Below are 13,621 nucleotides of genomic sequence, written 5' to 3'. Positions count from 1 at the left end.
ACACAGATCTTCTGTACACATATGCTGCTGCAACACAATCACCTTCTGGATAAATAAAGGTCAACTAGGTGCTCTGCTTTTAGGCTGATGTGGTTGCTCTGACTGATTACTACTGTTACCAATATTGATGGCCTGATTAGATTCCAATTGCAGCTCCCTTTAGTCTGCAATGTAATTGAATTAGAATCTGGAGCCTTCAGCCACACAAGCTCTCTCTGCTCTTAAAAAATGCAGATGGTCTTTAAGGAAAGATGCTCTGTTCTCAACTAATTAGATACACAGTAGACATTCCTCGTATGTTTTGATACTAAGATCCAAGGTAGCTGTGTCTGTTGTATAGGAAACTAGCAACCAGTTAGCAAAATAATTTTAAATTCTCAGAGAAAAAGCACTGAGTAGCCAGATCATAATAACAGTATAAAATTTATTTAGTCATCTAATCATTCAACAAACATTGGTAAGAATCTGCTTTCCTCTTGGGATGCTGGTCAGGAGTGATAGAGAATAGAGACATGGTGTCCACCCACATGGAACTCATAATTGAACACAGAAGTCAGTCAACAGAACCACTGACTATGATGTGCCCTTTGATAGCTCTGCTAGAAAGATTTAGACCTTCAGAATATTACAGCAAATTTTCCACAACATGAAAGGCACTCTAAACTTCAAAGAAAACTTTCAGGGTGTGAGATGGGAACAAAGAGCGATATATTTATTATTCAAACTCTCCAGAGTGCTCGCTTCTGCAGCTAATGGTGATGGGACACAAGCACCATCTGAACCACCAATCCTTGCTTCTTTGTGGTAAGAAATTGCTGTGCAGGTATAGTAGTCACCTGAGGAGCCATGAAAGAAAGAAAATTACCCAAATTTAGGATCACTGCCCTCTGTCTTCTGTCACGCTGCCAGCTGCACAAGCAGTAGTTTCTAATGGCCAAGGAATACATGGACCCCAGACCCCACATGTGTTCATTTATATCTTTATCATGTTAATTTCCCCACTCCAACCTTGAAGTAGCCTCTCCTGTTCTACAACTGTGTCAGCCAAGGTAAGCTGTTTTATACATTTCCCTCACCGCTAGAAATAAAATCTGATTTTTCCAGAGAGTTCCATGATAAATCTCTATTAAGATTTCCTACAAGTAGTAATTAATGACACGTTTGACCAAGCACATGTCTCATTGGCAAATGCCATCATATGGTCATGTGTGGTGGATACATGGATATACTGCCTGGAATTCTCTCAAGGAATGAAGGGTCTAGTCACTCAGCTGTTGAGAATGCTGAAAGGAGACCATCTCCAAAAACTAGCCCTCTTTGAGGACTGCCTTAGCTGAAGAAAACTGCCTTGCTCAAAGTTATAGTTCCTCCCGGAGTTAGTACACATCCACACATCAGTGTGGGAACATGAAGACCATGTTCCTTCATCCCTACCCAAGACAGCTCTAAAGGGCCAGCCCAGCCCTAGAGTTCCTCAAAGAGTCAGCTAACACAACCGATCGAAGTTCAACTCCTCCCTAACCAAACCTGTTTTTTTTTTTTCAGTCTTTCCCACAACTCAATAGCAATTCCTAAAAATGTCCTGCTCATTAATCTCCATTTCAAAATCTCTTTCACAGGTAACACAATTTGTGACCACAGATTAACTAGTTCAGAGACACTATGCCTCCCTGCTCTAGAACGCTGACTAAATATAGACCTTGGAAATCACTTTTCGGTTGTCTGTCACTGGAGTTGGTACTGTTGGTACTGATGGGATTTGAAAATAAGAATAAAAGAGATCTCTAAGCCTTAAGTCAGGCTTCTACCACTAAGAAGGATTCCAACTTGGCCAACTTCAAATTTCCTTCAAATCTCCTTCTCTATCTTCCATTACACTGATCCTTGCTTGAATAAAGAGTAAGGAAGGAAGACAGTGGAGAGAGCAAGAGGCAAACACTGATAAAAGCTGGGGCATTTGGAGGGAGACAGTGGGAGTGAAAGGCTGAAAGAAGTGGCACGCATGGACAATAGATACGAAAGAAGGAAAAGAAGTTGTAAGAGTTAGCACAGGGCATTGTGTCCTCTTCATAATAATTACAAAGGGAAGTGTTGAGTCATTCTAAAATTTCACTTATTTGCATGTGCTCTTTTGATGAGCAATTAATTTCATACACACTTGTGGATCATGTCTTAGGAACAATATATGTGTCAGTGAATTTGGAATGGGTTTCAGCCCATCTTCTCCTACTGTATCCACTGCATTTTCCTTTTCCTCCACAGCCAGACAACCAGCTCTATGTCCTAGATAGATACATTCAAGTGGAACAAAGATTTTCAATATTGACCACAAAATAACATAAGAAGGGCTGACCCTGACCATTCTTACTTTGTACGTTAAAAGCAGAACATCAATCAAAAACTTAAACAGTAAATAAGTTTTAAAATTTGAAGAAGTAAAATGTAATAAAAGTCATGTTACTTAAAACAATCATAACTTAGTACTCTAAAGGAGGAATTACTTTGTTATAAGATAAATAGAACCTGGAAATTATGCCCACTAAGTAATCTAAGCTTCTTTCTAAATATCAGCAATTATTTATGTATTTGTTCTGAAAATGTGCCTTGCATTACACAGATAGTCATGGAAATTTTTTCTGTATAGGTAATAAGGCTAATGTTATTTCTATTAAATTAGATAAACTATCTTCTGAAAAAAATCCAAATACAAGAATATCTCCTTCCCTGTAATAAAATCTGTATAATTTGAACTCTTGTTCCAAGATAGGAAAGTGGACAGTGACCCATAGGAACTTTAAATATGGATTTGATTAAATCATGTATTCAAAAACAGGGCTTATATGCCCTAAGAAGAGCGATTTCATCACAGTCAGCAGTATCATTCTAAATTCCATCAGGAAATAGAAATCACATTGTAGGTTAAGCAGTGGAAGTTTAATATAAAGAATGACTAACTATGACATTTTTTTTAAAGTAACTATAAGATATAAGGCCACTTTATATGTTGCCTAGGGCTGAGGGAGAATACTCAGGGAAGAAAAAACTTGGAAGGGGTAGAGTAGGTGTGATCCAACACAGCAAATAAGAGAACAGTTCACTGACCCAGCCAGGCCAGAGCTGGCCTGTAACTGCTGGCAAGCAATAGGCCACCCTCCAGAGCGCAGATGGGGGGACAGGTGATTCAATCAATTTCTTGTAGCTAACAGGACTTACGGAGAAGGCAATGGCACCCCACTCCAGTACTTCTGCCTGGAAAATCCCATGGACAGAGGAGCCTGGAAGGCTGAGCCGGTCCATGGGGTCACTGAAGGTCAGACACGAATGAGCGACTTCCCTTTCACTTTTCACTTTCATGCATTGGAGAAGGAAATGGCAACCCACTCCAGTGTTCTTGCCTGGAGAATCCCATGGACGGAAAAGCCTGGTAGGCTGCAGTCCATGGGGTCGCACAGAGTCGGACACGACTGAAGCGACTTAGCAGCAGCAACAGGACTTAGGTCCACGTTACCTCACTGGCTACAAGTTGAGGACTGCTCTCTGTTCACAGAGGCCACCCACACTCTTCACAGGTCCCCTCACTTCCTCTTCAAACCTAGCAATGAGGTGTCAGCCCTATTCATACTTTGAATCTCTCTGACTTCCCTTCTGCAATCACTCCCAGCTATTGAAGGGCTCTTGGGATTCAATAAGTCCCTCCTAGATAATCCCTCAAGATTAAGATCCACTAATTATACACCTGCAAGTTAACTTCTTTTTGAAATAACATAATCACAGGACTACTAGCAAGTAGCCAAAGCCACATCAAATTCTACCAACCATTCTAGTCAACTGAGGATGCCTTTTAGGTCACATTTTTGATTAATCAACTCTTACAACTAGAAAGCTGGGACTATAGACTATTAGTATACTGGTAACTAAGTTTATGTTCGTTTGCCTGCTTGAACTTCTAGAGGGCTAAATTATGAGGCTTTTTGAGTCAGAGTGTTTATTAGCCATAATTTCCCTGTGATATTATATTAGTATATAATGGTTGGTGAATATTAATTTTTTATCATTACTTTCTCATTCTGCACTCCAGATGCCAAGAATTATGGGTGGATCAGTCAACCCTATGGAGCCTTTCAAGCTGGCATAAGGCAAACTGCCTGTTAGCTCCCAGGCTGTGGCGTCAGCTGGGTTCCTTAGTACCTGCCAAAACAGACCCAACTCCATCTATTTCTTTGTAAACCAAGACTCATGGTTTAAAGGTGGGAGCCAGCTAAGAGCTACAGAGAATCCATTTAAAAATATCTTGAATTCAACACACAAGCCTTCATTCTATCAATATTTAACATATATGTACCAAGGGTCTACTCTGACAAGCACTAACTAGGCCTCTGGGTACTGCAGTGAACAAGATAGATAAGGTGTGTGATCTCAAGAAGTTTATATTCTCGTGGAGAAAACAATGAACAAATAAATATTAGACAATAATGTAAATAAGAAACCGTCAGAACATGCTAACTGTTATGGAGAGAATTTAAGCAGGATGGTGTGAGAAGGAGTTAGTTACTGCATGTGTACTTTAGTTTGGGTGGTCAGAGAAGGCTTCTCAGAACCAAAGACACTTAATATAACATCTGAATGGCAAGCAAAGGTCATTGAAAGGGCATTCAGGCATAAGGAACAGCTAGTATCAAGGCCCTAAGTCAGGCAGAGACATGGAAAGGAACAGAAAGACCAGTGTGGCAAAAACTCAGTGGCCAAGATGGGGGGATGGGGTGGGGAGAGGGAGGTTATTAATATGTAATGAGGTAAACATCAGGCAGGGAGCAGATTTACACAGGGTGTTCTAAGCCAAGCAAGGCAATACATTTGGACTTTATTCTAAGACTAATGATAGCGTTTGGGATGTTTTAACAGGGAAGTGACGTGAGTCTATTATTCATTTTAAAAGATTACTCTTGGTACTTTAGTAAATGATAATGAAGAAAAATAGAGGTAGAGAAAGGATTTAAGAGGCTATTCTCGGCAAGAGAGGATGGTGGCCTAGACCAAGGAAGCAGTGTTGAAGTTAAAGGACACAAGGGATATGCTTTGAGAGAAAGATGACAGAACCTACTGAGTGAGGATTTCAGGTTGGGCTGGAAGGAAAAGAGAATTGAGAATCATTCCTAGGTTAGTGCCTTGAGCAACTAACTGGGTACATTGTAGTGCCATTTAATGAGGTGGAAAAGACAATGGAGAAGCAGGTCTCAGGAGAAAAACAGAAGTTCCCATTGTCTGTGTTAAAGAGATCTCAAATATATAGTAAGATATTTTTACTTTTTTGAGGCGTGGTAAAAGCATTGACTGGAAATACAGTTTTTGAAGGTGACACTGACAGCCGCAGGATTCACAAGCCCACCCAGAGAACACAGAGAAACAGAGGAGGAAGAGAAGTGGTGTAGAACAGAGAATACAGGAAATACCTAAAAAAAAAAAGTTCCAAGAAGACGAAAATAGTTGACTACATGAATCATACTGGTTCCTCAGTTGGGATTCAGAATAAACCTTCTCACATTTTCTGCTCTGCTACACAGAAAAACAGAGAAAAGAGTAATTCCAAGCATATCATGCTGTAACTGTTTCTCTAAAAATTCAACTAAAATGTTAACAACTGAGGCAAAATAATATGCAAATATTTCTACCTCCAGTTTTCCTATTTCATTGTTGCTCTAAATATAATGCTACCTAGAGGGGAGTCTTTGGTCTAAAATTTGGGGGGAGGGTATTTGCACAAATACCCATATACTTACATACATGAACTGACTCATATGCACACATACATTATAGATGCATGAGTATCATATATACATATATATATGTACAATTTTTAAAATTACCCTTTTTATGTTTGGACTTTTACCCAGCATTCCAGAGAAGTTGCAGTCATAGGAATAGACCGTCCTCTGCATCAGTAGATTCACTAATAGAATCCCTTTATCTGTTCAGGAAGGCAGGGTTTGCCTGGTTAACTCCAGTGCTCTTTGGTTGACCGACTTGGTTCCCATCTTCCTCTGGCACGTCCTAGTTATATTTCTACAGTGAGATTAATTAAAGGCTCTGGGACTCAATTACTTAATCATTTAATTTTGGTCAGAAAAACTATCCACCTCATAGAGGTTTCTCAAGATTAAACAAAATAATTTGTTGTTCAGTCGCTAAGTTGTATCTGACTCTTTTGAGACCCCATGGACTGTAGTCCATGAAGCTCCTCTGTCCATAGGATTCTTCAGGAAAGAACACTGGAGTGGGTTGTCATTTCCTTCTCCAGGGGAATCTTCCCAACCCAGGGATCAAATCCATGACTGTTATGTCTCCTGAATTGGCAGGTGGGTTCTTTACCACTAGCACCACTAGCATCTGGGAAGCCCCCAATAACATGCAACAGACAGCCAAACCCACAGTGCTCTCCAAGACTGCCGGTGCCTCCCTCTGTGATCACGGCTCAACCAGCCCTGCCCAGGGATTCCTACTGTCTCTGCACCGCAAGCTGCAGTGGAACGGCCAGAATACTTTCCAAAAAATATTCTATTTCAGTATCACATTTCTAATACAGGCCATAAAAAATCTTTTTAAATGTATGAATCCATACTCTTTTTGTAAAGAAGGCCAATATATTTTTAGTTAATTTCCATTAAGTGTATCTAGATTTTCATGATCACTGCTGGCTTGTAGGATGAATGTTCTACTTAGCTTTCTGGCTGGGTAAGAGGTTGTCTGAGAGAGCTCCCTGAGGCCTGATTTCCACGTTTACCCACATACCTCAGCAGAGCTCCAAGCTCAGAGCTGTTGTTGAGGGTCCCCAGGTTCCTCTAGCCCAAGGCTCTGCCTGTGGCCATGAAGCTCACTCACTTCCACTCATTCCTTTGGCCATTAGTAATGTCTTCTGTCCATTTTAACTTTTCATGAGTTCATGTCTTCTGCCTCACTAAACAGATTTTAAGGCCCCTGAAGTCAGAGTGCTTTGAAGTGATCAATAACTCTGATTTTATTTGCAAATAAAATCAAGGATCTAGTTTTAAAGGTGTTTCCTATATTTAACCTAAAAATAGAGCCATAATTAATGTCTATACCTAACTGTTCTTTCATTATAAAACACTAGTCCCTACTTGTATATCTTAACAAGTAGGTACACAGTATATGTAACCAGAGAGGAAATGTAACATCTTTTAAAAGACTACATGGATATATAGATGGCTAGAAACTCAATCAATAACTTTGCAGTGAAATAACAACAATGAAAATAGGTACTCAAATAAATGCTCATTATCTGAGCATCCACTATATATCAGGGATATATGTTTACACATCAATTTTAAACCTCATAAAAATTTATCAAATTTGGTTTTATTAGCCTTGTTTTACAGATGAGGAAACTGAGTCTTGAGTAACACTCATACTCTCACAATTAGTCAATATTATACCCAGGGTCCACATCCAAGTCAGGCTAGGTATAAAATCCAACTCAGAACCACTATACTGTTCTTTCACCAAGTTGGCTAATGCTGCACAAGCTAGACTCTCAGTCTTGAGGAATGAGTCACCTAATTCCAAGCCCTTGCTGCAACAGCAACTAGTCAGGATCATGCTTATCTGTCTTTCTCAGTAGCCACGATGCCCAAGCCCACAACACCCTGGCTGCTAGTTTCAGAAAATTCTATCATTATTTCCAAACTCCTAAGAAGATCAATAACACAAATGAAAGGGGGAGCTGGATCTGCCTTTAGTCCTACCAGGATAAGATGTACCTGCAAAATAAGCAAACTTTTTTTCTCTTTCAAAAAGTCTTCCATTTAAAGAGAACAGTACTAACATCCTTGAGGAAAAACAATGAATTTTTGTTTGAGAAGTTATTTTGAGTTATGTAATTATTGGAAATACTTCCAGACTGGATCTACTAAAAAATATCCTGTAACCAAACTTTCTTTAGAAGGATTGCAAGATTTTCAGTTTGAGACTAACCTGTCAACGTTTTCCGAACTGAAATCATAATAAATAATTCTTAGTATACAAATTCTTATTTTATAGTCACAGTGCATGTGGCTGATATTTGGAAAAAGGCCTAGGAACCCTACAATTATAATCAAGTTTATAAATTCTCTTCTCACTTAATTATAAATCCTGATTACATTTTCTCTGCCAGATTCCTGCCTAATGTTCCCGTTTGATAATGAGCTCCATAAAAGCTATCCAGTGCACATGATTTCATGCAATGTTTCCCCAGGTACCAATGTACTCGGACTTGAAAAGTTTACTCTGAGTCCATGCATTTGGAAGTGAACTTCCCAAATTCTGTCAGTCTCTGATGTACCTCCATGAAGCCCACTAACTAGGTCACAGAAGTAGAAAAGAAATTCTTCTAAATAGTAATGAGAATGACTTATCCTCCTTTCCTAAACGTGAAGATTCCTTTCAGAGATTAAAAGGTTTAAGTATGGGCTTCCCTGGTGGCTCAGTGGTAAAGAATCCACCTGGCAACACAGGAGACATGCAAGCCCTGGTCCGGAAAGATCCCACATGCCTTAGGACAACTAAGCCCATGTACCACAACTATTGAGTCTGTGCTCTGAGCCCAGGAGCCAGCACTCTGCAATAAGAGAAGCCACCACCATGAGAAGCCCATGCACCGCACCTAAAAAGGAGACCCACTTGTTGCAACTAGAGAAAAGCTCGTACAGCAACGAAGACCCAGAATGGCCAAAAATAAATGCACATTTAAAAAAAAAAAAAAGTTTCTGTAAACCTGCAGTGAGTATAGCAAAATCTAGATACAGATGATAAAGATCCTGATATAATCATACAATGATGCAATTTAACCTCCTTCCAGACCAATTTCCCCAAAAGTAGTAGAGGGAAGTGCCTAGGAAACTCTTTACTACTGAAGATGAGTCAGTGTTGTATCTAACAGGGATTTCTCCCCTTTTTTGAGAGGTGTTCTCAAACACTGTTCTGGGACCTTCTTCTGTTAATTAAGAATGCCAAACAGCATCATTTGAATTTTTCTTAACAAACCCAGTCACTGTAATAAGGAAATACACACAATGAGCAAAGTGTAATGCTGACATATTCAAGTTAAACAAAATGTGTGTAGACACATCTTATTCTGTAATTTATAAGAAAAACCTTATTTTCAGATATGTTTCTTAGGAAAATAATTAACATTCCTGAGTTTTTATGTCAGCCCAGTAAATATCATACTCCATCAAGGAAGCTCCAGAAAAAAAGACAGGAAGGAGGATCACCAGATTATAAATTTATGGATTTTTCATATTGCTAGACTGAGACAAAATTTGTAAACAGGAATACATGACACTATGTAAATATGAATTTTATAATAATGAAATTACACAAGCAGAAGAAAAAGGCTTTTCTGGTGGCCCGGGGGTGAAGAATCCACCTCTGATGCAGGGGACACAGGTTCGATCTTTGGGTCAGGAAGATCCCCTGGAGGAGAGGGGATCAACCTTTTCCAGTATTCTTGCCAGGAGAATCCCATGGACAGAGGATCCTGGAGGGCTACAGGCCATGGGGTCGCAAAGAGTTGGACACGACTAAAGTGACTAAGCATACACACACACAAGGAAAAGAGAGAAGAACCCTGGTCTTTTCATTGTAGAATTAATAAAAGGGAAGAATGAAGCAAGCATTTCCATCTCACTGCGTCTTTGTCAGGTATATCGGCCTTTCGGTCTTATGACACAGCAGTTAGTGCCCTACAGCCCCTAATTCCACAAATGGAGAAGACACAGGCTTTAAATGAAAAAGAAAAAGAAAAATCCGAGATAGTGATCATTTACTATTTTTCATAAAACTTTTGTTCCAAAGTGTTTTTGTATTCTAACTATATTGTGTTTTGTTAGAAATGAAGGAAAGAATATATATAATAATGGCAGTCAAGATTTCCAAGAAAAAGACAGTCTTAGAAAAAAAAATTAATGAAGTTGCTCAGTGATGCTCTCAAAATAGCAGTCATATCATCAAAAACGCAGTCTAACAAGATCTGTTGATAAATGTATTGACTTCAAGAAGGTTCATATCATCTTTAAAGTTCAAGTGTGTGAAATACTAATAAATATGTGAGGTTTTGTTCTATGAGCATCTATGTCTACATTTTTTAAGTAGATGTAGGAGTTGATACATTGTAACTAGAGAATAATACAAAAAGTAATTTATGTAGAGTGTCCATGTTTATATATCCCATATACTTAAGAAAAAACTAAAAACTATCTCATCCCATCTTTCTCCTTTGTTGTAGGTAAATAAATAGCAATAATGAATTATAGATTTTTATAACACTTTTATTCCAAAGATATAACAAAGGGACCTGTGCCTTGAATGTGGTAAAGAATCACAAAATGAAAGTACAAGTGAGGAAACTTCTAGAAAATAGGATTGCCAGATAAAATGGAAGAGGCCCAGTTAAATCTGAATTTCAGATAAACAACAAATTGTTTTTCAATATAAGTATGTTCAAAGTATTATATGGGACTTTCATACTAAAAAATATATTCATCTAAAATTTAAATTTAACTGGGAGTATAGTTTTTTGTTTTTGTTTCGAAATTGGACAGTGCTACTAAATATATTAATGGGTACCACATTGTTGTATTCAGAGGGCCACCAAGTCATTGCCACATTTATCATTTGCACAGGACGCTGCACTGCGTCATGCTATGTGTCTGAACACAGAGTTTTTATCCCCACTATCATTTGAAAATCAAGCTCATTTCCCTTTGAGCATAGTTTGAAGTCAACTCCTACCACCACATTTGCTGTTGTATGATTAGATCCAGTTCCTTAAGATTTCTCTTCTTTAATAAAACTAACTAAATTTAATCAATTTTTATTGCAATGTAGTTGATTTACCTTAATGTTTCTTTTCTTCAGTCTTTCTACTTGTGAAAATTAGGATATTGATATACACCTCATAAGTGTAGTGAAATAATTGAAATATTGTCCATGACTTGTGCAGTGCAATACTTGACAAATAGTAATAGATTTAGTAAAGCAAAGAATCTGCCTGCAATGCAGGAGACATGGGTTCAATCCCTGGGTCAAGAAGATCCCCTGGAGAAGAGAATGGCAACTCACTCCAGTATTCTTGCCTGGAGAATTCCATGGACAGGGGAGCCTGGTGAGTTACAGTCCATGGGGCTGCAAAGAGTCATACATGACAGCGACTAATACACACACACAGGGATTAATAGAGAGGACTCTGGAATTGAATATCCTGGATCCAAAGTTTGCCACTTCCTAATCATGTGGCTTTGGAGAAGGCAATGGCATCCCACTCCAGTACTCTTGCCTGGAAAATCCCATGGATGGAGGAGCCTGGTAGGCTGCAGTCCATGATGTCGCTAAGAGTTGGACACGACTGAGCGACTTCACTTTCACTTTCCACTTTCATGCATTGGAGAAGGAAATGGCAACCCACTCCAGTGTTCTTGCCTGGAGAACCCCAGGGATGGGAGAGCCTGGTGGGCAGCCATCTATGGGGTCGCACAGAGTCGGACACGACTGAAGCGACTTAGCAGCAGCAGCAGCAGCAGTCATGTGGCCTTAAGCAACTTACTACCTACTGTTGCTTCAAGTTCTTCATTTAAGCCTTAAGGATAATGATGATGTTTTTCATACCGTTGTTGTAGAGTTTAAAGAACTGCTGCTGCACATAAAGTCTGGACTCTGGGCTTCATGATAATTTTATAATGATGGATTCAAACAATTAATATTTTAAGAATATAAATAAGCACTTGCTAATAAATGTACAATTTGCCACCTAACATTACCAAATTCAAGTATGTTGCATCCACATTTGAAACTATTGCATCAAAATTTTGCCTTTTACATTGAATTTTGTGTTAAAAATCACCTCCTAAATTTTAATCTCTGTCACTATTAGGATAAAAATGCATATCTAACCAATAGGTATGTTTACTAGAACAGCTGAAATAAAAATTTAGCAAGACTATATATTCTCTCACCTGGCTTGAAGTTAACAACCCAGTATCTATTTATAAACTGTCAGAGCTTTCTAAAAAATTGTTCCAATTTCTTCCACAAATTTAATATCAAACCTGGAGCATATGGACTGATTGAAAGATGACTTGATTGAAAGATGTTTCTACCAAAAGAAATAAAATGCTAAACTGATGAAATTACTGGAACCCTGTGAACCCAGTGTTCACATTTTTACCTGTATCTAGTGGTACTGAGAAGGCAATGGCACCCCACTCCAGTACTCTTGCCTGGAAAATTTCATGGACAGAGGAGCCTGGTAGGGTGAAGTCCATGGGGTCACGAAGAGTTGGACATGACTGAGCGACTTCACTTTCACTTTTCACTTTCATGCATTAGAGAAGGAAATGGCAACCCACTCCAGTGTTCTTGCCTGGAGAATCCCAGGGACGGGGGAGCCTGGTGGGCTGCCGTCTATGGGGTCATACAGAGTTGGACACGACTGAAGTGACTTAGCAGCAGCAATGCTACTGAATATGATCCCATTAAACAGCTCCCAAGATAAAAACAAAAGCTTTAAAATAAAACTGAATTAAAACTTAGAAATTATGGCAGTTTGTTTTCTACACTCTTTTCCTCTCTAAAATATTTGTTTTAAAAAATAAATAAATAAATACTTCAAAAGATGATTACAGGGCAATAAAATTAGTATGAAGTCTGAATTAGCAACACCTATGCAGTCGGTTCATCAGTATACACTAATTCATGATGTGGAACAAACTGACCCCCAAACTTACATGGCATAATACAACAAAATGTTTATTTCTGATTCATCTATAGTTCAGCGTGGGTCAGTGAAGGCTTCTGTTCCATATACTTATTTAGGGATCTCAGCAGGTTAATATTTGAAGGTTCCACTTTGGTGTTCACAGTGGCAGAAAAGTAGAAAACCTATGCCTATACAAAAATGCCTTGACCGAGAAGTGACAAGGTCACTTTCACCTCAACCTGTTGACTAGAAAGTCACGTGGTTGCAAGTAACTGGAATAAGTCAAGACTGAGAGAGAGAACAAGGACAGCTAGTGAAAAATAAATGTCTCTGCTAAGAGGCTAGTATTATCCAATAGTCAAGTGCAATTCTCACCATCACGGCTCTTCCGAAAGACGTGAAGGTCCTAGTAACAAAAGCCTGCCCTTGCTTCACAATAAACAGTTGCTGTTCTATTTCCCCCAGACAGTAGAGATAAAAGAGTGAACAAGCTTATGGTTCAAGGAATTTAATTATTTTTTTCTAACCAGCTATAGTTGAACTTGTCAGCCATGTTGATATTGAGTAATTGCCTATATATCTTGTCTTTCCTCACAATTTGATTTCTTTTCATAATGAAGGCTCAAGGAATTTGTTGTTTCCTTTAGTACAGATGTTCTTCATTTGATGTTATAAATGTGCTGCTGAAAAGTTGTGCGTAAATCAGATTTTTATAAATCGAATCACATTCCCATTAACTTTATCTTTGCTTCTGCTTCACAGTAGCTCCATACAATTTATCTTTAAATTAGTCTTAGTTTTACAGAGAAGAGTGACAGGTCAGAGGGTATTTCCCAATAGGCTGGGATAAGACTAAACCTTCCATCACCAGGC

General features: G+C 38.7%; 1 protein-coding gene across 11 annotated transcripts in view; it reads right to left on the bottom strand.

Moving 5' to 3' along the window:
* The window catches only part of LOC147365799 (uncharacterized), a 571,237-nt gene that overhangs the window by 412,288 nt on the left and 145,328 nt on the right, over positions 1-13,621 (bottom strand). Inside the window, exon 3 of one of the 11 annotated variants that reach the window (XR_015132762.1) lies at positions 405-836. The exons of 9 other annotated variants lie outside the window; for them this stretch is intronic. The gene's annotated coding sequence lies outside the window, so the exon portion shown is untranslated. Of the gene's footprint in view, positions 1-404; positions 837-5,444; positions 5,966-13,621 lie in introns of those variants that run through there. One more of the 11 variants, XR_015132767.1, reaches the window with a different exon arrangement.

The sequence above is a fragment of the Bos grunniens genome, chromosome 9, assembly GCF_055505025.1.
Source record: "Bos grunniens cultivar Pamir isolate PY7600 chromosome 9, Bosgru_T2T1.0, whole genome shotgun sequence".
NCBI classification, from domain to species: domain Eukaryota; kingdom Metazoa; phylum Chordata; class Mammalia; order Artiodactyla; family Bovidae; genus Bos; species Bos grunniens.
Note: the sequence above shows the minus strand (reverse complement) of the source record. Positions and strands in the feature narration are given on the sequence as shown.